At 35.4% G+C, this 26,442-nt stretch overlaps 3 long non-coding RNA genes across 3 annotated transcripts; all 3 read left to right on the forward strand.

The window, feature by feature from the left end:
• Positions 1 to 9,212: 9,212 nt before the first annotated feature.
• Positions 9,213 to 11,993, forward strand: LOC121811566. The gene is made up of 3 exons (XR_006052715.1): positions 9,213 to 9,226; positions 10,173 to 10,252; positions 11,839 to 11,993. It is a non-coding gene; the product is annotated as an uncharacterized LOC121811566 (long non-coding RNA).
• LOC121811565 lies at positions 11,994 to 17,085 on the forward strand. Its single transcript, XR_006052714.1, has 6 exons — positions 11,994 to 12,040; positions 12,210 to 12,273; positions 12,405 to 12,530; positions 15,571 to 15,635; positions 15,704 to 16,538; positions 16,692 to 17,085. It is a non-coding gene; the product is annotated as an uncharacterized LOC121811565 (long non-coding RNA).
• A 3,324-nt stretch (positions 17,086 to 20,409) lies between these two features.
• On the forward strand, positions 20,410 to 21,679 carry LOC121811568. The gene is made up of 3 exons (XR_006052716.1): positions 20,410 to 20,524; positions 20,652 to 20,866; positions 21,554 to 21,679. It is a non-coding gene; the product is annotated as an uncharacterized LOC121811568 (long non-coding RNA).
• Positions 21,680 to 26,442: the final 4,763 nt, after the last annotated feature.

The raw sequence follows: 26,442 nt of genomic DNA on the forward strand, positions 1-26,442 counted from the left end.
AGGATGCATGCACCTTAAGGATTCGATTTACGATTATGAATTTTTCCCAAATAATTATTTGGTTAAAAACAGAATAAACAACCCAAGGAATTTAACACATCAGCACAATTCCAAGAACAAATCCCTCTCTTATACTTATTTGGTCCAAAGAATTAAAACCAGGAGGGATTGGAATAGTTGTACAGCAACAAGAGACAGAAAATTCAAGAGATACACTCCCATTCCAAAATAATACACGTACACAAACTCCCCTCCACTTTAAAATAAACATCAAAATTTTAAAGGAGTATAACAAATAAAATTAAAATACTCCATTTTTCAAAACACAGAACATGTATACTCTTTTTTGAAATAGTAACTCATTAGTATAAAGAAATAATCAAAAGAAAACTCTCACTTCAAAATACCGTCGGCTCCCTCTTTCTCTCTCTTTTGAAAATTCTCACTCAATTTCAAAAGTTGAACAAATAGGAAAATCCTAATTCTCTTCTCCCTCTCCCACGATTTCTTCCCCAAAACAAGACACTCTCTTCTCGCGCTGCGACCGGAGTTGTCCGTCGGCTCGGCAGATCCGTTTCCAATTAACCCCGCCGATCTTTAAAAGTTTGTTCTTTTACTCGTTTTGCTTTGATTTAATTACCTATTCTCATGGGATGCAAAGTTTGATACAAAAGTTGAAAGTGCGTTGAAGTTGGGTATGGAGTATACCTTTGTATTTGGGTAACAATTTGGTGAAATGATGGAAATGGCCTTGGTGTTATACCTGTCCGATCACCCTAAGTATTCTGCCATCAGAAAAGATTACAAAGATTTGAGTGTGATGAGGCGGAAATAATCTGGTGGTTTACCTCGGCACAACGATGAGAGAACGGTATGAAGTTGGTGAAGTTGCACTAATAAAATCAACTTAGTACCTAAGATTGTGAGAACCATGTCGTAGTGGGAGCGTTCCTTAGGAACATAACAAGTTTATAGGTCTAAGAGTGTCGCAAGACTCAGTCTTAGATTGACTTGAACATAATCCCTTTAACTACAATGTACCGTCGGTTCATTTGGACATTCATCCTTGAAAATGTGATAGATTCCAAACTACAATCTAAGATAGACAACATGTTTTACAAGATTCACAATAATACCTATCAGTGGGAGCTAGTAGAGTTGCAAGTGTAAATGTGGATCTCAAAAGGCTAGACAATGACAAAGGGTTATGCCCAAAGAGAAGAATCTTCTCGTCTGTCGTTGTGCCAGGATTTATTCGATCCTATTGTCTATTAGAATTTACATAAATTAGAATGTATGTATTATGATTGTCAAGACAACCTTCAATAAATATAAGTATTAAGGAGATGATCTGCATAGAACATCCTAATGGGTATGTAATGAAGGGCCAGAAACACATGATTGGAAGCTTATGAAGATCTTCATGGTCTTAGGCAAGCATCTAAATCAGAGTATATGTGTTTTATCAAAATTGTCAAATGTTTGGAATTTGACATGTGCCATTAACCGTGCTGTAAGCACAAGGAAGTTGAAAGTGCATTAAATATGGTATTATTGGTACTCTACGATGATGAAATCTACAAAAGTTGTAAACAACTAAGATTGGCATCTGGCGTAGGAAACTGGTTGTCTACCCAATTTAAGAGAAACTAATTACATTCGGAGCATCTAAGTCTTTAAAATTGCTAGAAAGAATGTTGAGATTCTCTTAGGAATTCTATATCTATACATTGCTTGGAACATTTTAGCATTAGAAATCCCATGAAAAAGTTTTTACCATTTAAGATGGAATTGTCTTGTCTCTAGTCAAGTGTCGTTTGACGTTGGGTGAGATCAAGAATTATGAGACTAGTTTTGAAGATAGATGTCTCATGTATGCTATGATGTGTACTAAGTTTGATATTAGTTGTGCTTTTGCATAGCAAGTATATATCATATTAACCATGGCAAATGACTTTGATTGAGGTAAAGAATATAATATAGTGCTTGAGAAAGACTAATCGCTATATTCTAGTTTACCAGTCATTCATGTAATGTCCTTGAGGTTACACTGACTAAGTTTTATGACTGATCAGTGATCGAGTGAGTCATCCTCTGAATATGTGTTTAGCTTAGGAGTATCTTCCTAATAGCTTTAATCGTAATATTGAGTATGCCTGAGTATTATATTTTGTTATGATTACTCTAGTGAAGGCTAACTCAAGAGACACACGAGCTAATAAAGCTAAGAAATCACATAAAGAGATGAAATTACTTAAAGATCAAGTACGCAACAAGGCATTATGGTGGCAAAGATATAATTAGAGAACAACCAAACAGATTATTTCATAGAAAATGCCTTTGTGGCAACATGTTTCGAACATGATGTGAAATGAATGGTGGTTCGATATATCTAGCACCAAGACCTGCTTTGAGTATAAGTGGGAGAGTTTTTGGCAGTGGGTATACTCGAAAGCATGTTTTGAGTATAAGTGGGAGATTGCTAGGTTTGGTATACTGAAAAGCATGTTTCGAGCACGAATAGAATCTGCTTGTATACGAAAAACTCTACAAACCACTTTTAACTCGATTCAGTATTATTCGAGCAGTTTGCACGAATAGAATCAATATATTATTACATTGTGTTTGCTTGTGCATTTATAAGATGTTTTTTAAACATTTAAATGTATAAGAAGCAAACAAAGTCTAAGTCTTTTGCTTAGTAGATTGGTTGTGGGCGACGTCCACTTTAAGGTAACACAGTCGGTTCTATGCAATGCTTTGCAAAAGAAAAAAAAAGAATTTCACAACCCAGGTAGGCTTAGACTACCTATCATGAAAGGTTGCAATGTCAGTCTGATTATTTCTAAGCCTTACTGAAATAAGATGACGTTGCTGTGATATAGCACTGAATAGATCTAACAACAAGTCGTGTTTTTATGCTATCTACTGAAAGACTAGGTCATGATAAATAATTATTTCTTAATCTACATACATTAGCATTGAGCATACGATATTGATTATGCACTACTTCGACTTATCAAATGGTGCGGGTTTTTCGCAACCCAATAATCCTAATATATTGGGTAGTAGTGATTAATATATAGCGGTGCTAGGATTGCTATTATGTTGAATCGTGCGCGAGGTGAGTCTCGTTTGATAATGTCCTCAAGAGGAGCTCGAACAAGGTTTTATTATTTGGAAACTGACATGTTGGAATTTAATTGTTCCATGGATAATAAATAAGTGTTTTTGTTGAGTCCACTAATATGTTAATTAATTAAGTCCATACCAGACATTAATTAATTAATGGACATTTATATCTTAAGCGAGGGAAATAAACAACAAACAAAACGGAAACCGGGATTACTTGTAATTTCGGATTTGGATGGGCAGTTGAAAGGTTCGCTTTTGTTCTGCTGTTGTTGTCTCTCTCCTCTTTGTCTTCTGATGTTTTAGATTACTCAAGTTAAACCGTCAAACTGATCCAGCCGGCCAGTTGTATGTCTTCTACCTGCAAAATGTCGGCGAGTGGATCCAGTGGAGATTTAGACTTGTCAACTTGACTTAGATCCGACTTGAGTGAGAGCTCAAAAGCGCTTTCAAAACCTTAACCCACAATACTATTAACTAGTATAGGGAAGTAAAGATCGATCCCACATAGATGATTTGTTTTACATTGGTTGCGGACACGAATGGGAATGACTGCTGCCACGTTTTACTACGGTGGGTTAAGTTAAACTACTTGACTTGAGAGACTAAACTAACTAAACTAATCCACTTGCTAAATGGAATAAAATCTACTTGATCAACTCATCATGTAATTTCCTGAAATCTGAAAAGTGTACGATAAAGCAAAACTTTACTAACAAACTCATCTTCTTCTACAACCAAATCAAGGAACAGAGTAAATCAGATGTGCAGAGACTTCCATCAGAACAAACTTGGCAAGAGAGCACAAACTTATAAATCTGACGCATAACTTCCAAATCAAGCAGAGAACAACTATTGTTAAGACATAAACAAACTGACCTACTCATGCTCATTAAAATAATAAAATGAAACTTCAGATCTACGACTGCCAAAACGAATCAAACACGATCGCATCTTCGATCAATGCAAACATACTCAGATCTACACTACCATGTTACCAATTAGCAGATCTAAACGTCCTAACGCATCCCATCCATGATCACTTCATAACTGAGTAAAATTCATAGACAACAGAGCACATCCAATGGAATAAACAACAGCTAAACATTTGAGCTAAGATACACTTCATAAATCGGAAATCAAACATTGATCAGAGAGTTCATGCATAATAACAAACTTCCACAAAACATTGATCAATAAACTGAAATCCAAGTCTGAACGTCAAGCATAAACTAAAAGTAAACAGAACTAAAAGTAGAAATTGTTTCATCGCTTCTTCTTGAAGCGGAATTACAGAACCAAAAGATAGAGCTGGTAAAACTAACACCACCACGCTGCTAAACTAAACTAAACTAAGACCAAGTGTGTGAGTGGCAGAATTCAGGAGTGTTGAGTGTTGGGAGCTCCCATTTCAGCCCTTGAAGAGAGCTGAAATCAGGAATGTGTTTCTCTATGTGCGCCCCCCCCCTCTCCTACTCGCGCTTGGCTTGTTATTTATAGAGAGGCGTAGGGCTCTGATCCCTAGGGTACCGTCCTCTCGAAATGTCATTCATGCCTTTGGATTTTGATAGGGGTTTTTAGCTCCATCTTCTATGCGGGAACTCCTGTTGGCTCCGGTTGATCTGACTTGATCCGTTCACACAGCAGTTTCACTCCTTTTTCTCGATTCGTCTGTCCGCCTAGTTGATCAGAACATCCTTGGAATATGGCGGACTTTCACACACACCTGGCTCATATTCGCCCGTTAGATAGTAGAATTGGGTGCAGTTTTATCATGGAACACATGCATGAAACTAGCCTCATCAGCAGTGCAATATTAATTCTGTGGTGGCTGCTAATAATATTCCAATATAAGCTTGTATTAAATTGTGGGTTCAATTTAATTAGTAAAAAGCTAATTGGGTGAGGCCATATCCAAAACCTTCCATAGATCCATGACTGGGCCCAATATGAACTTAATATAAATAGGAGAATAAATGAGATATAAAATATAATTTTATTTACTATGAAATTTTTGTCCCTCTCTTGATTGGAGGAGATGATTTTTTCTTCAGCTCTCCTCCGTGAGGAATTTCTGTCTTGTTTATTCGAGTCATAGTATTTTGATAAGATTAGTCCACACTAATTTCGGAATACAGTTCGGGAACCAGCAATCGACGATTCTTTGGAGAATCAAATCTGTAACTCTAAACCGTAGTATTCATGTTTTAAGATTTTTATTTTCTAAGCATGAATTATTTGCGTTCTAGCATGCAATTATTTGTTTAACATGTGAATTGATTAATTGCATAATCGATCAAATAGATCCTTATCTGATGAATTTATTTTATCCAAGTCTTCCGCTGTGCAAGGGGCACCAAACCCCGACACTTTCTAGTCGAGTCCTTTCGGTTTTCACAAGCTTTGCCCACCCAAAGGTCACAACTTGAGTTCAAGAACAAATTAGAAGATCCGTGGTCTCGTATTAAAGGTCATCACGAGGAGAAGGTGCAAGTAATCGATGATTCTTTGGAGAATCAAATCGGTAACTCTAAACCGTAGTATTCATGTTTAGGATTTATTTTCTTTAAGCATGAATTATTTGCATTCTAACATGCAATTCTGTGTTAACATGTTATTAATCCCATAATCTGTCAAATAGATTCTTTGTCTGGTTTATTTGTTTTGTACAAGTCTTCCATTATAAAAAATAACAACAACAAAGATTGTCAACACAGTGTCAACGGTTATGTTTACATTTTTGTTGCTGTTATTTGGTCATTTATTGATATTTTCTAACGACCTTGATCATAGTTTAGAGTTTGTACGATATATAGAGTTTGCATTTTATCATTATCCAATGATTCATTACCACAATTAATGCAATATTATGTATGAATTTTCAAAAACCAAACTTTACTTTAAATGAAACTAGAATAAAAAGATGCATGAATGTCCTTCTCTCAGCGAGTAATCATATCCACCCTCTGCTTTTATTTAATATCTAGTAATTCATAATTTATGAAAAATATACAAATTAGTAGTAAATAAAGGAGAAGTAATACAATTGTACCAATACTACATAAATTAGACTAATATATTTCTTAAAGAAGAAATAATCATATCCACTCACATTCTATTATAAACCTAATATGTATAAAAAATGGGTTCCACATTCCACTATTTTTAATCACCCACATTCCTTTATATTTCTTAAAACTTGTGCCAAACTCAAATGAGACTCCTAATGGCTACAGAGGGAGAGTACTGTTATTATTCAATTCTGAGTTCAATTTACTTTTTAAGTAAATGGTCTCACACTACACATAATTAATACTTTCTCACTTCATCTATAAATAATTATCTCATATTTTCTTTATTAGTATTTTGTGTACTATAAAATATTTTTCGAGTGCTTGAATATTGTAAAAATTCTTCGATTATTTTTCAAGGAATTAAACAAATTGTTTTTTTCATATGTGTTTTATTTTTACATTTAATGGTTGTTTTACATATTTAAATGTATAATAAACAAATAAGTCAACGTCATTTGTTTAGTAGATTGGTAGTGCCAAAGTATTTTTTTTCGGAAAAGAAGTTTTGTAAAGCCAAATAGGTATGCTCCCCCATGCTAGTCAAACAAATAGAAAATGATCAAAACAAAACATGGCATTACATAACATACATAACATCATTTTCTCATAAAACATACATGAAACTAACTTATACTCCCTCCGATATAAAAAATAGTCTCATTGGTGGACGACACGTGTTCTAATAAGAAATTGATAGAGTAAGAGAGAAAGATAAAAAAAAATAGATAAAATATGAGTGAAACTTTCCATTTTTTTAGAAATGAGACTATTTTTTATGAAAATCCCATAATGACATTATAAGATTATTTTCCATGGATGGAGGGAGTACTTAGGAAGAAAAACCACACAATAACAATAATGTAGGATAGAAAATCCACCACGTTTGCTTAGATTATTAATTGAAATTCTCACTTCAGTCTTAACTTTCTTGCCGGTATAGTTCCTTCTAAAATAAGAATAACATACTAACTAGACTCAATAAAATATTCAAACTTAATTAGAATGCATGCATGTTAATTTTATTTCCTGCCTTTACAACATTATTTTGCATGAACTTAAACTAGCAATTCATGCCTTTAACTTGAATATGTTGAAGAATTAAATAAATCTGGATATTAATTCGTGTCGAAGTTACTAAAATAATCCAACATATTAGCCACTATTAACTAAATCAATTTAGACCAAAGAATTAATTAATCAGCCAATTTAAAGAATTATTTAAATATAGCCACTTAAAGTCAGCCCTAATTTATTCAATTCATTGGCCCATCATGGAATTACTCACGGTCCCAAAGAATTATCCTTAATAGTTAAAATTTTTGTCGATTAATGCTATATTTTGAATTCCTCTCAAATTTCAGTTGCCATTATATCTGGTCATTTTTATTTTACCAATCAATTTACTAGTATGATATAATGTGTGCTCGGGGGCCTCCTTCCACCCTTATCTCTACAAACAAGTTGGAAGTCAGAGCCATTTTAATAGACCAATATTTTGGCCATTCAAATGCACTTACCCTACAATATAACAATGATATAAAGAGTTAAGTATGCTCATTGATTTTAGGGATAAAAGTGTTAAATAGCATTTAATACAATATCAATAAAATACGTGTCAAGCATTGGGAAGTTTTTCATCCAACAATTCTTGGGTGTATCAAACTCAAATATATGAATTCATTTTCTTTGTTCTCTTGGTCAAATTCTTATTTTGCTTCCTCACGACAGTATCAAACACGTCTTATATATTGAATTCCTCAAAAATTTCAATTGCCGTTATTCAATTTGAATTTACTTTCCCCAAATCATAGATCCCCAAATGAAGGAACCAATTCCCGTCGGCACCCTTCCGCCTTTCTCACGCCGGCGACTACACTCCATCACCGGTCCGATTTCTCCCCAAACAATTCGACGCAGCCTCTGTTCGGTCGATTAAAGCTATTTTGAATTCCTCCCAAATTTCAATTCCGCCTGACCATGACTGCCCACCGCTACTGCCGTCGGTCAATAGCAGCCGGCACCGACTCTCCTTTGCGCATACACTCGCTGGACTCGCTTGCAGACAGCGGCCTCCGTCGCTTCGGAGCCGCTCCCTCCGTTCCAGTTGCACTCTCCTCGGTCTGGAATCGCTGACGTCGCGCACACCAGCCGCCGCGTCGCAAGGCTGTCATGCCATCAGTCCATCCGTCGGATATCAGGTGCCGCCGAGCTGTGAGAGGCACTCGAGAATCCACCGAGCAGTCGCTGCCGTCGGGGTCTCACTTCGGTCGGTGTCATTCTCCAGCCATATCGGCTGCACTGTCAATTTCGTTGGACTGCCGTGGACTTCTCGGCTTAGGTAAGCTTCCATTAATTTTTCAGTTTACAAATTTTATCTTCTTGTTTGGCTAGATATGTTAGGGAGTTAGATTTGGGTTCATGACATTGGGTTTTCTTCTTGATTTGTGAAGCTAATAAACTTGTTGTGATGTCCAAACATTCTTGGGTTGATATCGCTTGCTTATTTGTAGATTGGTGTTATCCCTTTGAGCATTTATCTTAAAATTTGGGCTCAGCCATTGTGAAAGCTAGACCCACTGACTCTCTATTTCTCTCTCGGTTTTGGTGGTGAAACAATTGTGTGATAGTGAAACTGATTGGGAGTAGGTGCATATGTATCTATCTATCTATATATATACTAGAACTGTAGTTTGTTGGGATTTTCGGCAGAGGTTAAATCTGCAATTTCTTGGCTTGTTGTATCTGGGATGTACTCATAGAAACTAATAGGGTTGTTGCAAAAGTTGTTATTTATGTTATAGATATTGTTATTGCTATTTACACGTCAGAATGCACATGTTGGAATCACATGATTATTGCAGGTTGACTTGGAAAAATTTGCAAGGAATCTTCCTCTTCACCTTATCGCAACGATTATGGTTTGGGAAAGGGAAAAATCCACGTTCAAGTATTTGCTATGTGGAATTCTTCTGTTGCATTCCATGTGTGATCTTGTCTCCCGGATGCCCAAAATTGAACAGGTTATCGGAAGTGATACTGAGCTATCTATCATCATATCATGCAGATGGCAATGCTCTATTTTTTTTGTTGATTTTCAAAAGTCCTATATTACACTTATAATTGGATTTGTGTGCTGATTGATGCAAGACAACAAACATAAACGGATGGAAAGAAAATCTTTATTTTGACTTGGTTGCTTTACTAGCGACCTGTATTCCTTCAGTGGTTTTTTTCCACTTCATCATGTAACAGTCTGCTTGTTTTCGCTTTCCTTTTTTTGCTTTAGGTTGCTTCTCATTTTTCATTCTCAATATTATGAGATTTGCAGTCAACAAACTATTGTAATACATGGAGGTTTAAAAGTATTTTAACAAGTTGTTTTCTAGTTATCCTGACAACCTTTCTGCTTAATTTCCTCTAGTCTTCTTTAACTGCAGTTGCTAATGTTTTTGCATAAACCACAACTTCCTAAGATCATAAACTCACCCATCATTTGTATGATATGAGGTACTTAATGCTTTATAGGTTTTTTAGTTCCACCTCTCCTGAGCCCTTTTAGCCTTTAACTTTAATAACTTTGATTCACAGCTCCTTATCTTCACATTGATCCTAGCTCTTTCTTAATTTATCTTCCCTGTTTATGTACTTGAAAATATAGTCATTCTCAACTTCTGGCAACATATTTGTTACGTGTGTTATGATGTGGTTATATGTGTATACATCATCAGTATGTCCCTTAATTCATATATCATCATATGTTTTCTTCTGATATTGCTTGATGATGTGAAGATATCGGAAGAACAACTGATTGACCTGGTCTTTTATCTGCTAGTTCTACTTGGAGCATACATACAAGTCAATATTCATTTCCTTATCCGTTGTTTGTAGATATGTACTTACTACTTCGTATCTAGGAATATCACACCATTCCCAATGACATGATTCTTTTTCATGCGTCTCTCATAGATTGCAGTCTACAATTGTTGACGGTCATTGTTTCTTCACAGTACCAAGAGGTTGCTCTAGCATTGACTGCATATTACAAGGTAGCAATCCAGGATTTGGTGAGAACTGAGAACATTAAATTACTAGTTTAATGTTATAAATCGTGGGTTTTTTCTTCTTTAGTTCTAGACCACAAATAACATTCCTTGAGTGTACTGGACTTTTTTTTTATTCAGTCTTTGGGAGAGACGCATGACCCTCATGCGTCTTCTTTTAATGAAACGCATGACGGAGATGCGTCTTTTATAGAGACGCATGAGGGACATGCGTCTCTCAAATTTTTCGAATTTTTTTTTAACGACGCATGAGCATCATGCGTCACGGGCAAAGACGCATGAGCGTCATGCGTCACTATTTTATTAGGTGGCTGAGAATGGCTGAGAATGGAAGAGGGAAACGCAGGAGGTCACATCTGGCGGGGTCCGCAGCTCAGAGTAGCTTTTGCAATTGTCAATTTGTCATTATGTGGGTTCTTAGTCTATTATTACTAGTGAGTTCTACTATCTCAAACAATTACTTAATTTCATTTAAATCATAATTCATCTAATCAAATCAAATCAAATAATTGAAAATCACGATAAAAATGAACCTATTGTTTCAGATACAATACACAACCAATATTTTAAAATCCATTTGATAAATAATAGGGTCATTATTTATTAATTCGTGAGTGGGGGACTATATTTTATTCTGAAATAGAGGATTGGAAACCAATAAATTGTGGGGTCTATGATTATCATTCCAACTGTTATAGTATTTTATGCATAATTTAAATATAAATATTTTTTAATTTATATTTTTTCTGTCCTAAGAGAATATACATTTTGGGTTCGACATGAGTTTTAATGCAAAATTGATAAAGTAAGAGAAATGTAAAGAAAAAAAAGTAATCAAAGTATTATTAATGGGGAAAAGGTTCACAAATTGTAAATTGTATAATTTTGTGGGGCGGCTTAAACAAAAAAATGTATATTATTGTGGGATAACATAAATAAAAGAATGCATATTCTTGTTATAGGACTGAGTTATTACGATTGAATGAGAAATGGAAAAATATGAATTTATGAATTTATTAATCCAGTGTTTGTACAAGCAAGTGAAAATCTTGATTTTGGTGCTGGAAAAATAAGAATAGAATGAGGCAGATCATGATGAAAGCGGTGAGCTGCTTTGCAGTAATATTAAATTATAATAATTGTAATAAATAGAATTAATAATGGAAATAATCTGACAATTGCAGAAAGCTACTCTGAGCTGGATGTGACCTCCCGTTTCCCTCTTCCATTCACAGCGACGCATGATACTCATGCGTCTTTGCCCGTGACGCATGATGCTCATGCGTCGTTAAGAAAAAATTCGAAAAAATTGAGAGACGCATGTCCCTCATGCGTCTCTATAAAAGACGCATCTCCGTTATGCGTTTCATTAAAAGGAGACGCATGAGGGTCATGCGTCTCTCCCAAAGACGGAATAAAAAAAAAGTCCAGTACACTTAAGGAATGTTATTTGTGGTCTAGAACTAAAGAAGAAAAACCCCTATAAATCGTCCCACTTCATCTTCTTGATTGTTGTTATTTCAAAGTGTTATCAAATTATGTTGTGGCTGAGTAAGTGGAGTTGGTGGCAGGTGTACATATGCAAAGAGGCAGCATTTGCTGCGGTTTGTGTAGATGTCAAGTATCTGCGGACCAACGATTCATCTAGAAGTGTATCCCCTACTACTGAAGAGACCTTGAATCACCTCGGCTGCAGTGTGATTCTTCTCTTCAATTTCTACAGTCTCTCTGTGTCAGCAAAAGTTATTTCGGGAATGCATTGTTAACAAACAGGTTTTTCTAGATTTTACCTAGTCATCTGATTAGAGATTTTACTGCCTGAAAGCATTGACATTTCTTTAATAAACTTGCTTCACTCACCACATTTATCATTATGTGCATGCGTGCATTCTGTACTTAATGTATTTTTAAGGCTATCTAAGATTGACAATCTTCTTTGTAGGTTATTTATAAGTCAATTTGAGTCCCGAATCGTTCGTGCTGCATCAGAAGATAATTTATTCCATGTAAAACTCTCTTGCTTAGCCTATGGATATCATTCATCCTTTTCCATAAAATGTTAAGTGCATCTGTTTTTATCATAATATATCTGTTGTCTTCTTGATAAGATTTTAATGAAGTTTGTTTCTTCTTGCAGGAGCTTGGGAAGCGGTGGATTGCAGGAGCAACTAGCTTCCTGTGTTGGACTCGGCCCTGATGAAAAAAGGAGTAGCTCTACTTCTCATCTTTGTAGTCGTCAAAATCATGGTCTTTGAGGATTCTGGTAACTCTACTTCTAATCTTTTTCAGGTGTTGTTCGAGCCCGTATATACTCAACTTGGGATGCTTCCTACTTATACATGAGTGCCTAGCTGCTATTTATTTTCATTCATGCCTGATATGTTGATTTTTATAGAGAATTTAAATGTTAATTGACATGTTATGATTAAGAGTAAATTTCCGAGAGGTTGTCTCACAACTCTCTAATCTGTGCATCTCCCTAGTTTTTAATGATTTCATACACATCACCAGTCGATAAACAAAGGATATTAGCTTCATAAATATCCAAAAATTGCCCTAGTACTATGCTACTTTGTAGTGAGGACGAAAAGCTTCCACGAACAGTGTTTCACCACTTGTTATTTGTGTGCGCATGCTAGATTTTCTCTCTATTGATTGTCACTACTTTCACCACTTTTTTTATGGGTTATTAGTGTAGACTTCGTTTCTCTCGAGGGTTGGTCTATAAACTTCTTGTTGCTTACTAACTTCTGGAGAACTAGGTTTCCCGTGCTTCAGATACAGTGACAATAATGTTCTTTGGTGCCCGATTTCTTGAGCTAAGGAGAGAGAACTATTCCGGTTTTGAAAAATTAATTCAAAAAGCCATAGGGCCGATCAACTGAATGAGAGCTTTATGAGTTGCAACCTTGTTGATATTGGTGCATAAAAATGATTTAGGCAATAGGACTAAAAGCCTCATATCCAAATTATCACATGCCTAACCCTACATAAACCACTAGTGAGCCGGTTTGAGCCCCAAAAGCCTATTTTCTTTGTTGAAAATTTTGAAGTCACTATATTAGCCTACTTATTATATCCGTTTGTTGGCCTATATTTTCTACCCTAGTCACTAAAATTAAAGTGCTAGCACATTATTGGGAGGGTATTTATGGTGGCAAGGAAAAGATGGAAGTCATGGAACATTCATTAGGTGGTATTCATTTATATTGAGATACAAATGAAAAAACTGTCTCTTCAAACAAAAGTAAAATAAAAAGGCAGCCTTTAATGTGTAAAAAAAAGCCAAGGCTTGAAAAAATAAAAATAAAAAGGCAGCCTTTTTACGTGTAAAAAAAGCCAAGGCTAGAAATAAAATAAAATAAAAAGGCAGCCTTTCATGTGTAAAATAAAAAGCCAAGGCAAGTAAAAAAATAAAATAAAAAGGCAGCCTTTCATGAGTTAAAAAAGCCAAGGCCAGAAAAAAGAATATCGAGCGAAAAACAGAAATATGCTCAAAAGAATAAGATCACTTGGTTTAGAAGGTAGAAAAATCTCAAGTTTGGGGTGTTGAGCTGTCAGAATTTTGTATTTTAGTGAGATGGGAAGGATGTTGTGAGGGATGTGCTAGTATTTTAAGAATGGTGATAAGCTACTTATCCAAATATGATCACACCTTTACCAAAAGCCCCGTTACATCCAAATGAAAAGACCTTTTGATTTATGCATCATATTGACTTGTGAGCGATGAATTTTGCTTGATTTTGGGAGAAAGATCTTATGTGCTTAAAATAAAGAATAGCTGGAAGAACTTCTCTTTATGAATTAGCGACGATGGTTTGAGACTCCCAAGACATAAATCGAACTAACATTGAAGCATTGGATGCCTAGCTCTTAGGGAATTAGTTCGTGTACAATTCTTGTTCTAAAAGTTTTACTCGCGAGTGAATTCGGGCTCAACCTAATTTCTTTAAATGATTCGTGTGATTTGACGTGACTTGAAGTAGAGGATTATCTAATTTCTTGTGAATGTGCTTATTTATCTAACTTGCTTGAGGGCGAGCAAGACTTATGTTTGGGAAGTATTTGATGTGTGTGGGTAATTGTTTAACTTGTTATTACATAATGGATGGAATGGCGGGCAGTGTACTACTGCTCCGGTTCAATTTTGACCACCTCACTATTTATTCCAGCCAGTTGAAGGGTATAAAGTTGCAACCAATATTTGCTTCAATATTCAAACATTTATTTACTTTAGTTCGATATTTAGTGTGTCATTTCATACTAAAGCCATCAATGAAAAACTACTGCCAAATCTTTATGATGCTCTACACTTGTTGGTACCTGATAAAATTGGGGTTGGACTTGCTTTGTCTAATTCTGAAGAACACAATATCACCACGATACCAGGATGTGTGGTTAGTTATTCTCTTCTTTGTACATACATTTAGACATAATTTTTTGTTTGTTGTAGGAAGTGAAATACATACAACAGTTTATTATTTTTATCTCCTTGGAATTCTTCAACTTGTTGCACTAAACCTTAACCCTTTTCTTGGCTGTATTTAGGAAAGACTTTCTGTTTGAGTCAGATTGCAGAGCTGCTGTGTACCAATCCTGTTGCGTTTGAGGCTACTGAGATAATTCAGCATATTCATGTGCTACTCTTAGTCGATTTGAAGGCCTCTCGTTCTTGCAAATGTTATCTCTCGTGGAACTAAAGTGTTTTCCGTGATAGTTCCTACTGCATAAATAGACTAGAAAGTACTTAGTCGATCCGAAGGTCGAGGGTGGTAGGGGGCGACTGAGTTCTTAACTTAAAAGATGAGGGGGAAAGGGTGGAAAACTGAAGGCACAAGTCTATTTATTGATTTTTGAGCTTGCTTTGTGATCTTTTGTTTATTGGTTGTTGTGCCTATATTTTTCCTACTTATTTAATTCATTCTTTGCTGCATTTTGCAGTTTTATAATTGATCTGTTACACATATTATATTTTTGTTTGTTATAATTGATCTGTTACATATATTATATTTTTGTTTGTTATATTGTGCCTGACTTTTTTCTACTTTTTCTAATCCACTTTTTGCTACCTTGCACCATAATTAATTAATACTTACATAGCATCCTATTTTTCTTTGTCTCATATGCCCTGTACAAATATGTGCTATATAAGTGTTTCTTTGATATGTAAACCCCATTGATTGTCAAATCTTGGATTCTTAATATATATGTTAAATGTTTTTATAGGCTCTTTCCTAGTTACTTACTACACACATTTCCTATTTACTTTGGCATTCGGTTTGCTGTAATTGCATCTAAAAAAGAAACCGTGGGCCATGGAAGCTGGTTGGGCACTCAATTAGTGTCAAGTAAAGATACTTTCTATGAGGTTAGTGTTGCCACTACTGTAGCAGAGTGACGGACCTTTCTCATGATTTTAATATTTTTGCAATGCAGGAATGGAAACTGCAGCTTGTTGCCACTATGTACAATACATGGAATCTAGACTACTTCGATTTCTGTATATTTGGTCAAGTTCCTCAACAATTTAATTTAACTTAACATCTCTTATATGCCAGTTCAGTAGTTTGTACATAGTCTACTGTGTTTGAGTTTGTTTTCTTTACCTGTCCGTTTGATGATTATGATTGATACAACAAATTCTGGTTTACTGAGTGAACATAAGAACAGATTAATAGTGTTGTAATATACTATTCAACTTAACTATGAGTTGTAATGTTACCCCGTTCTAAAATTTTCAGCTTGCCTGTAATGTTTATCCTTTGTGAATGTTTCTGCTTCAGGATCAGTCAATAAGCATCAACTTGTGACTCACCATATGCTGTGTATTGCTCTACGAGCTGCTTTAGATGCTTTAGGGAAGCTTGCAAATTCAAGTGTTTGTTCCTTCCTAGGTTATTGGTTAATGTTATTATTGTGAATTTCAGTCTAACCTTGGATTTATGACATTCCAATGTTTTCCTTCGGGAGAAAGGCATTAGAGCAGTTTCTGGACCATCTCATTCAGTATCACTGCTCTTTTTTGACCACCTCACTATTTATTCCAGCGAGTTGAAGGGTATAAAGCTGCAACCAATACTTGCTTCAATATTCAAACATTTATTTGTTAAACCTAACTTTAGTTCGATATTAAGTGTGTCATTTCATACTAAAGCCATCAATGAAGAACTTCTGCATAATCAGTCTGATGCTCTACACTTGTTTGTACCTGATAAAATTGAAGTTGGTCTAGCTTTGTCTAATTCTGAAGAACACGATACCAGGATCTGTGGTTAGTTATTCTCTTCTTTATACATACATTTAGATATAATTTTTTGTTTAGTTGTAGGAAGTGGAATACATACAACAGTTTATTATTTTTATGTCTTTGGAATTCTTCTACGTGTTGCACTAAACATGTAACCCTTTTCTTGTCTGTATGCAGGAAAGAAATTCTTTTTGAGTCAGATTACAGAGGTGTGTGCCAATCCTGTTGCACTTGAGGCTACCGAGATAATTCAGCATATTCTCGTGTTACTCTTAGTCAATTTGAAAGCTTCTCTGAGCATTTAGATTCATTCTTGCAAATGTTATCTATTGTTCAACTACTAATGTGTTTTCCTTGATAGATCCTACTGCATAAATAGACTAGATTGTACTTAGTCGATCTGAAGGTCGAGGGTGGTAGGGGTTGACTGACTTCTTAACTTAAAAGAAGCGGGGGGAAGGGCTGAAGACAGAAGGCACAAGTCTATTTTTTGCTTTTTGAGCTTGCTTTGCTTGATCTTCTGCTTCTCTGTTGTTGCGTCTATATTTTTCTACTTATTTAATTCATTATTTGCTGCCTTTTACAGCTTTATAATTAATATGTTACATATATTATATTTTTGTGTGTTATTATACTGTGCCTGATATTTTTCAGCATTTTTTAATCCACTCTTTGGTACCTTGCAGCTTTATAATTAAGGCATACGTAGTTTCCTATTTTTCTTCGTCTCATATGCCGTGTACAAATATGTGCTATATTAGTGTTTCTTTGATATATAAACCTCATTTATTGTTAACTCTTGGCATATTAATATCTGTTAATGTTTTTACAAGCTCTTTCCCAAGTACTTATGAGACACATTTCCTTTTACTTTGGCATTCGGTTTGCTGTGTTGCCACTACTGTGGCAGGCTGACTGATCTTTCTCATGATTTTAATATTTTTGCAATGCCGGATTTAATGACAATGTATGGAATCTAGACTACTCTGATCTCTATATATTTGATGGCATGATTTTTTCTGTTGAAGTGATCTGTTTGGTCAAGTTCCTCAACAATTTATTTTGACCTAACATCTCTTATATGCCAGCTAGGTAGTTTTATACATAGTCTACTGTGTTTGAGTTTTTTTATCTTTACATGTCCGTTTGATGATTATGATTGATAAATCAAATTATTGGTTTACATAGTGAACATGGTCCCGGATAAATAATATTGTAAAATACTCTTCAACCTAACTATGTTAATTGTAATGTTACCCTGTTGTAAAATTTTCAGCTTGCCTATAATGTTTATCCTTTGTGAATGCTTCTACTTCAGATCAGTCATTAAGCATCAACGCGTGACTCGCCTTACGCTGGGTATTGCTTTACGAGCTGTTTTAGATGCTTAGTGGAAGCCTGCAGATTCAGAAGTTTGTTCCTTCTTAGGTTATCAGTGAATGTTATTATTGTGAATTATAGTCTGACCTTGGATTTATGACATTATGATGTTTTCATTTGGGAGTAAGGCATTGGAGCAGTCTGTGGACCGTCTTATTGAGTGGCCACAGTACTGCCATCATATCCTATACTTTGCAGCATTTATAGAGAGGGAACTAACAGTATTTCAATGGCTTATACTGAACCTGATGTTGGCCATAGTGCCAATACTGATCACCGACGCGGTTATTTTGGTTTCAGATTGCAGGCCCACCATTTTCTCTGATCGGACCCGGCAGCATATTGTGTGGATTAGCAATTCCCTCTTCGATCTCACTACAACAGAGACCACCAAGTTCTCTAGATGAGAGTTGACTCCTAATTACATGAAGCCATCACAACACACCTACCCTTCCTAAGGCAAGTAATAGGGTCTTTGTCTTCTTTGATGTAGTTCACTTGATACTTTTTTCTATTTTTACCTTGTTTTTGGCTTTATTTTTGAGAGCTAATCTACTCAAACCCACAATGCAGTCACTCAGTGGTGCTTTGCTGTCAATACTATCTGCCTCGTCGGATTTACCACGGTCTTCTAGATCAACCTCAGTAAGTAAATTATGACGTTTAACTGTGCTACTTTCTCTCATTGTGCGCTTTATGGATTACATTAACATTGGGACCGGTGTTACAACTATGAGAAGAGAATTTTCTCCCTTGTTATGACTTAGTATATTACAAGTTCTATTAATAGCATATATAACTTTATCCCATTGGTTAACTAAAATCTCACACTTCTGAATTCTTTCTTCATTTCTGATTACTTTCTCGTTTTCCTTTCCCCCCTTTGTTTCTTTATTATTTGTTTTAATTCAGGAGTAGTGGGGCAATGGAGGCGTTCTGATTCTGGTTCAGGCCGTCATGAACTTAAAGTTATCGGGCTCAGACAATATTTCCTCATACATGGCTGCTATCTCCCGCCTAAAATCTAAAGCTTTATCTATTGTGAGTGCACTTTCCAATTAAGATAAATTGATATATGTCTTTAAATCTTACAACTGTTGGTAAAGTTAGCACACCTTAAAAATTTTATGTGCTTGTGCTTGTACTTGTGCTTGGTGTGGTTGTGTGAACAGGCGCTTAATTCTTTAAAGTAAGTGTGATTTTTTTCGCTGCAGGTTTTGAAACTCTGTGAAGCTGAAAGTGTATCATACCTAGATGAGGTGGCTAGCAACACAACAACTCATAATATGACAAAGTTGGACTCGAGGTATTGGTTTCTAAAATCAAAGCATCATGCTATTTCTGTCATAACTCTGAGAGAGATACATATTCATTGCATTTATAATAAAAGAGATTTCCCAGACCCTTTAGATCTATTGTTACAATTACATTGATAATCCAGCAAGTTTTGTACTCTAAAAATGAACTAAAATTATCTTAAATGTACTGCAGAAATTTAACACATCGAGAAAATCCAAATACGACACATTTCCAACTTTTTCTTGTGATGTTTAACTACTTATTAGTAATGCCTAGTCGCAATTGGGTCTATAACAAATATTTATAGTATTTACTGTACAATAAGCATTGCAATATCTGCACTATGAGAAGATTTTGCCTTCTATACATATGTAGTTATCAAATTTTTCATTTTTCCTTACTTGGTGCTTTCATGGGCATTTGTTTTGTATAGGTTCTTGCATTGCTGGTAAAAGCTTGGTATAGATTCAAGACAGTTATATGCTCCCTCCGAGGCAAGTTACCAGACTGGAACTTAATATAAACCGCTTGGCAGATGTCGTCTCAGATGATTCAAATTTTTGGTCATTCAAATTTTAGCTTTCTCATCATTTTATAAATTTGATCATTCTATAATTTTTTTTGGGATTGGATCTCCTTGAGGAAACCCTTTGGTTACTTTCTTGCATTTTTCTGCGCTCTCCTTAGTATTATGTGTTCAGCACCTTCTACCTCCTCTTATGAATACAATCGGCAACATATAGTTTTTGGTATCCTGATGATGAGAAAGCTGAAATTCATTGTGCTGAAGAATGACATGATTGCATCTGCTCAGCAAGTTCAGTCTGCAAAATAAGTTGCCTTCAGAAACATTCTGGCATCTGAGAAGATTAAGAAAATTAGCTTGGTTCCAGAGCATTTGTTAATGACAAAGCTCTGAAGTATTTGTTAAGATTTACCTTTTCCTTCTATGGTTTAGGGTGTTCAATACATTTGGATCTATCGCCTAGGTTAATCAATAAGATTTGTTTTGTGTGCATTTGCATCCTTCTGGTGTTATCACACATGGTTATGTATGTGTCTCAGTGAGAAAAACTTGATTGTTAAAAATTTAAATTCTATCATCTTTCATGGACTGATAACTGCTTGGTTTCCTATGTGCAGGTACTGGCTGCAGTCATTAAGGCAGGTGTTTCTAGAGAGCATGAAATCCTGGCTGAAATATGAGATGTTTTTTTTTCATTCGCAAAATGGAGCCCAGAAGAGTGATGGATCCGATGCTTGTCTCTCGTGTTAGGATTTTCTATATAATGTCACTGCTTGCTCGATCACCAGAGCTACAATCAATTAAGGTGCCCTCCCTGTCATGTGTCGATCTACTAGTTGAATAGACAAATTTTTCTACTTGAGTGAAACATGAATTCTTTTAATATGATAAGGCATTGAGTGTAAAAGTGAAAATGTCTTTTGTGATGTAAGGTTTCTCCGGTTGAGCGCTTTCTTGAGAAGCCAAATAATGGACGTAGTAGAAGCTCTAGCCGTGGTAGCAGCCTTGGAAGATCTCCAGTTCATTACGATTCTAGTTCAAGGAATATGCTGGTTGAGGACCAAATTTAAGGTTCAAAGTAAATATAAAACCAGAAAAGAAGTCAAAGTTGTCATCAGTAGTTCTGAAGATACGTGGAATTGATCAGGTAAATTAGTAATGTTTTCCTTCTTGATTCCATTTGTAATGTCTTTTCCTTTCTAGCATGTTTATGTTATTCTTTATTTGTACTCATCACTAGATTTAATGTCTTTTCCATTCTAGCATGTTTATGTTATTCTTTATTTCTGTATAGATGAGTTACACCTCTCTAACAACTGAAGCCTGAATACGCTACTAAATTGAAACGATTTCCTTGTAATTTCATTAGCAAAGCAACAAATCCACACACAGTGGATGGGCGGGCTGTTCTAACCTTGTCATTTCAGAAGCAAAGCAACAATCAATGATTTTTTTTATTCAGGGAGTGGTTTTGGTACCTCGAGATTGTTAGTTTTGTATTATTCTTTCGTACACTTTTTAAAAATATATAGCATTTCAAAGTTCAAGCCTGACCTTAAGATAAACTGCATAAACGTAAAAAGGGAAAAAATGGGAAGAATATGCCCTTAAGTTACCTCCTCCTCCTTATCTCTTTGTTCATCGAAGAGGATTTAGCTATTATTGTGTTTCTTCAATTGGTGATGTCTATTATGTTTTCTTTCTATTTCCATTATAAAAGCATTATCTCAGGTCTTTTGCTGATTTTTTACAATGAATAAGTGCAATGATGCTCGAATAAGTGAGATCAATGATGCTGAGCAGTGTGTTTGATTCATCTCATTTACTAATATAGGAGACCTGGCGACAGCATATTGCAGGTGGAAAGCTCAAGGAAATAACCGAAGAAGCAAAAATTTATTCAATTGGAAAAAAGGCTCTTGCGGCCCTTTTTGTTCATACCCCTGCTGGCGCGCTCCAGGGTCAAATTCGAAATTGGCTTGTAGAGAACTTCGATTTCCTTTCCATTGCTGATGACATGGCTGCAGGAGCAACTGGTCAGCTGGAAATCCTGTCTACAGCAATAATGGATGGTTGGATGGCTGGACTTGGTGCAGCCCAGCCTCCGACTACCGATGCTCTTGGACAGCTGTCTGAATATGCCAGATATCTTTATACTTCACAGCTGCAACATTTGTAGGTATGTTCTTACCATTTTCTTTAGATTCCCATCTTTTTGCAGCTACGGACAGATTGCCATTATCTAGTTCTTTTGCTGTATGTTTTTTTATATTGTTTATAGTAATGTGGTTTGTTATGGTTCGCATACTGATATTTACGGTTATATTGGTCCATAAGGATATTGCTGGTACTTTGGCAACTGAAGCAGCGGAAGACTCTGCTCAAGTAGCTAAGCTAAGTTCAACTCTTGAATATTGTTGATCACAAGAGAAGAAAGGTTTGTATCATAGCGCGCTGGCTCTCTTTATCTTGGTTGCCTCACTTCTCAAATACTGAAATTCCGCAAACACCGTTTACTCGAATTAGACTTTACAACAAATGAAAAACGACGCGGAGATGTTAAATTTAGAAAGTGGTGCTGCACCTATTCGGAATCCTTCCACTGTTGTTGAAGATGCAAGGCTAGCGTCGTTAATCTCCCTCGACAGCATACTGAAGCAAGTCAAGGGTTTTCATCTTTCTCCAATTTCTCCTCTTTTAACTTTCTGACAGATGTAGTCTCAGATGCTTCAAATTTTTGGTCATTCATCATGAAGTGTGTTTATAGTGTTTGTATGTAATTTGTTTAGTGTTTTTTTTAATGTATGTGTAAGTGTGCGTATTTGTGTGGTGTATAGAGGTGTGCAATGTGTATTGTGTGCTATGATGTATGGTACATAGTACGTACGCAGAGTTATTCATTATTTTTATAGTGCGTCATATGTTTATTTGTGTATGGTATGTGTGTGTTTTATTTATATTGTGTTTTGTGTATTTTATTTATATCGTGTTTAATGTTTGTAGTATGTACCATGTGAGAAATTATGTATTTTATTTGTGCATTTGTTGTATAGGGTATAAGTAGTGTATTTTGTATTAGTATTTGTAGTATGTGCAATGTGTGTATGTATTTATGTTGTGCTTGTGTTTTATGTATTTTATTTATAGTGTGTGTAATGTTCGAAGTATGTGCCGCGTATGTATTGTATGTTTTATAATATTGTGTGTATTGTTTGTTTTATATTAATGTGTTTAAAGTGTGTGTATTTATGTAGTTATGGTAGTGTATGTATCTTGTGTATAGTGTGTGTATTGTGTATTTTGTGTGGACTATGTTTATTTTGTGAATTGTTTACTAGCGTGTATTTTGTATATAGTGTGTGTAGTATGTGCATTATATTGTTTGTTTTATATGTATGTGTTTAAAGTGTGTATTTATGTAGTTATGATATTGTATCTTGTGCATAGTGTGTATTGTATATTCTGTGTGGATAGTGTGTGTATTTTGTCTATAAAGTTTTTATTTTTGTGTAGTGGTGTTTAGTATGTTTATTTTGTGAATTGTGTACTAGTGTGTATTTTATATATAATGGGTGTAGCGTGTGCAGTCCATTTACTGTTTGTGTATTTTATTTATATCGTGTTTAATATTTGTAATATGTGCCACGTATGTATAAATTGTGTATATATGTGTATTCTATTTATAGTGTATTTAATATTTGTGGTATGTACCGCGTATGAATACTAGTATAGTGTGCGTGGTGCACCACGGTGTGTATTGTGTACTTTATGCAGATTGTATGTGTATTTTGTCTATACATTGTACTTAAAGTGTTTTATTTTTGTGTTGTGACTTTATACGCGTATTTTGTGTGTAATGTGTGTAGTATTGGCAATTCATTTAGTGTTTGTGTGTAATGTGTGTAGTATTGGCAATTCATTTAGTGTTTGTGTATTTTATTTATGTTGTGTTTAATATTTGTAGATGTACCACGTATGTATAAATTGTGTGTATTTTGTTTATACAATGTGCGTAAAGTGTATTATTTTTGTGTAGCGTTTTATGTATAAAGTGTGTAGTATGTGCATTAGATTTAGTGTTTGTGTATTTTATTTATATCATGTTTGTGTATTTTATTTCATCTTTAGTATGTGTATTTTGTGTATAATATGTGAAGTATGTGCAATCTATTTAGTGTTTGTGTATTTTATTTATGTTGTGTTTAATATTTGTAGATATGCCAGGTGTGTATAAATTGTGTATTTTATGTATATATTTGTTGTGTAGTATATAAATTGTGTATTTTGCATTAGTATATGTAGTGTGTGCAATGTAGGTATGTATGTTTGCAGTACATGTGTAGTATATTTTATTTATAGTGTGTTTAATATTTGTAGTGTGTAACGCGTATGTATAGTGAGTGTAGTATGTATAATGTGTGTGGTGTAGTGTGTGTATTGTGTACTTTGTGCGTACAGTGTGTGTATTTTCCACGCTAATGTATGAGAATATCCAATCTCCTTACTCATTATGCCTTTCATTTCTCCCAAGTCGAAACTGGTCTCCTCCATATCGCCTTGTACTGGTTGTCATTGATCCCCTCAAACTATAGCATAGTCAGTGAATTCAATAGCAGCAAGTCTAACCTTTTTCTCCTCGGAATAGTTGTGACATTCAAAGATGAGATCCACCTTTCGCTCCCACTCCAAATAAGCTTCGGGTCACTCCTTCCTTGGAATGTTGGGATCTTCAGTTTGATGCTTCTCAAATCACCATCAACTTCATTTGTACGCCCTTTTCTATCGTTTCCATGTCTCTCATTTCGATGCCTATATGAAGCATTATCCTCTCCTCCACTCTCTTCTTCCTCGTTATTGTTTGCATTTGCTTGAAATTCCAGCCTCTCCAAGCACTCTGAAACACTTTCCAGAACACGTCCAAGCCTTCTAAAATGTTGTTGCATGGCTTTCAACGTAGGATCAATTTGATTGTCATCAGTAGAATTCATCCTCACAGTTCACTCGTGTATCACACAAAAATAAACCTCACAAAACACTCGTGTATATCACTCGTTGGCTTTTACCTCCCCTCAAATAATCTCACCACTCAAGCCTTTTACCACTCTTTCTCTTTTGTAAAGATAACACAAGTAAAAACAAATCAAGAACCCCACGTACTACTAAGGAAATAAAGATAATAATTACTATTAACTACAATAATAACTATGTAACCACCCATTAACTTCAAATAACTCCCCCACTAACTTCAAATAATTACCCACTAATACAATCAAGTAACCCATGTATAGATCAGTATATTGTACTTCAAATCAATATGCATCAATATCATGCATGTTTTCTCTTATGTACTTGTGTCTTATCACCAATCAAATAAAAGTGATGGACCAAGAGAGTTGTCTACTATCCCAATTTCTATCATCAAATTGAGTGTCAGAAAGTAGTCCTTAGGATATACTATAAGGACAATTTCTGCGACAAATCAGAATGCTAGTTAGATGCTAATATTCTCAGATGGTATACCTGGTGATTGGTGGTTTCCAAAAGCCACAAGGAAGATGTTTCCGAGAACAATGAAGGCTGTGGCTACGAGCACTCTGCAAATACAAGTAATATGCACGATGTTGAAAGAGTGATAAACCATTGCTATTTGGTTAGAGTGAGGTGTACTCAAGTTTAAGAATTTAGAAATTAACATACTTGACAGCCACATTTTTATTCAGCACAAAAAAGGCAAATGCGATGTTCGAGACAAATTGGACAGATCCCAGAGCTGCAAGAAGTGACTGCCGAAAAGATAAAAGAAAAAAATGACATCAACGTAAAAAAAATCAATTGTACATTATGCGTCTACTGGCCAATCAAGATAACTAAATACTACTCCCCTCCGTCTACCAAAAAATAGTCCCGACCACCAAAAATAGTCCCATGGGTGGACAACACGGGTTTTATTGAGAAATTGGTAAAGTAAGAGAGAAGAAGAAGAAGAAGAAGAAGAAGAAGAAGAATTTGAGTAAAATGCACGAGAGAGAATGAGAAAAAGTAGGTAAAGTATGAGAGAAAGAGAAAAAGTAGGTAAAGTATGAGAGAAAGAGAAAATGTGGATAAAATAGTGGTAATAATTTGAGAGAAACTTTCCATTTTGTATGGGACTATTTTTTATGGACATCCTGAAATGGAAAGATGGGACTAACAAATGGCTGATTCGAAGAGGCTGTTTAACTTATGATACTCACCTGAGCAGCATAGCCAAATGAAATGAAATTAAGAGAGTTTCCAAGAATAAAAAAGATAATCCCTGCATATTAATAGCATGTGTCATTTTATGTAATAATGGAGTACTCATTTCAGTTGGAAGAAGCTCGGCCAGAAAGGAGTTCGGTAAGCTCGGCTTACCGAGCTGGAACTAGCTTGGAACTAGCAGAAGAAGAAGGAAGCTCGGCTTTGAGCTCGGCTTTGAGATCGGCTTTGAGCCGAGAAGACAGTTGGTCTTGAGCCGAGAAGCAAAGGAGTTCGGTTTGTGTACCGAGAAAGGAGTTCGGTTTGTGAACCGAGAAGGGAGCTCGGTTGTGAGCCGAAGAGAGTGCTCGGTTGTGAGCCGAAAAGAAAGTTCGGTCTTGAGTCAAGAATAGAGTTCGTCTTGAGCCGAAAAAGAAGAAGCAACAGTTCGGTCTTGAACCGAGAAGGAAGTTCGGCCTAGAGAAACTAGCCGTTGGTGCAGCAGTT

The sequence above is a fragment of the Salvia splendens genome, chromosome 7 (assembly GCF_004379255.2).
Source record: "Salvia splendens isolate huo1 chromosome 7, SspV2, whole genome shotgun sequence".
In the NCBI taxonomy this organism is placed as follows: domain Eukaryota; kingdom Viridiplantae; phylum Streptophyta; class Magnoliopsida; order Lamiales; family Lamiaceae; genus Salvia; species Salvia splendens.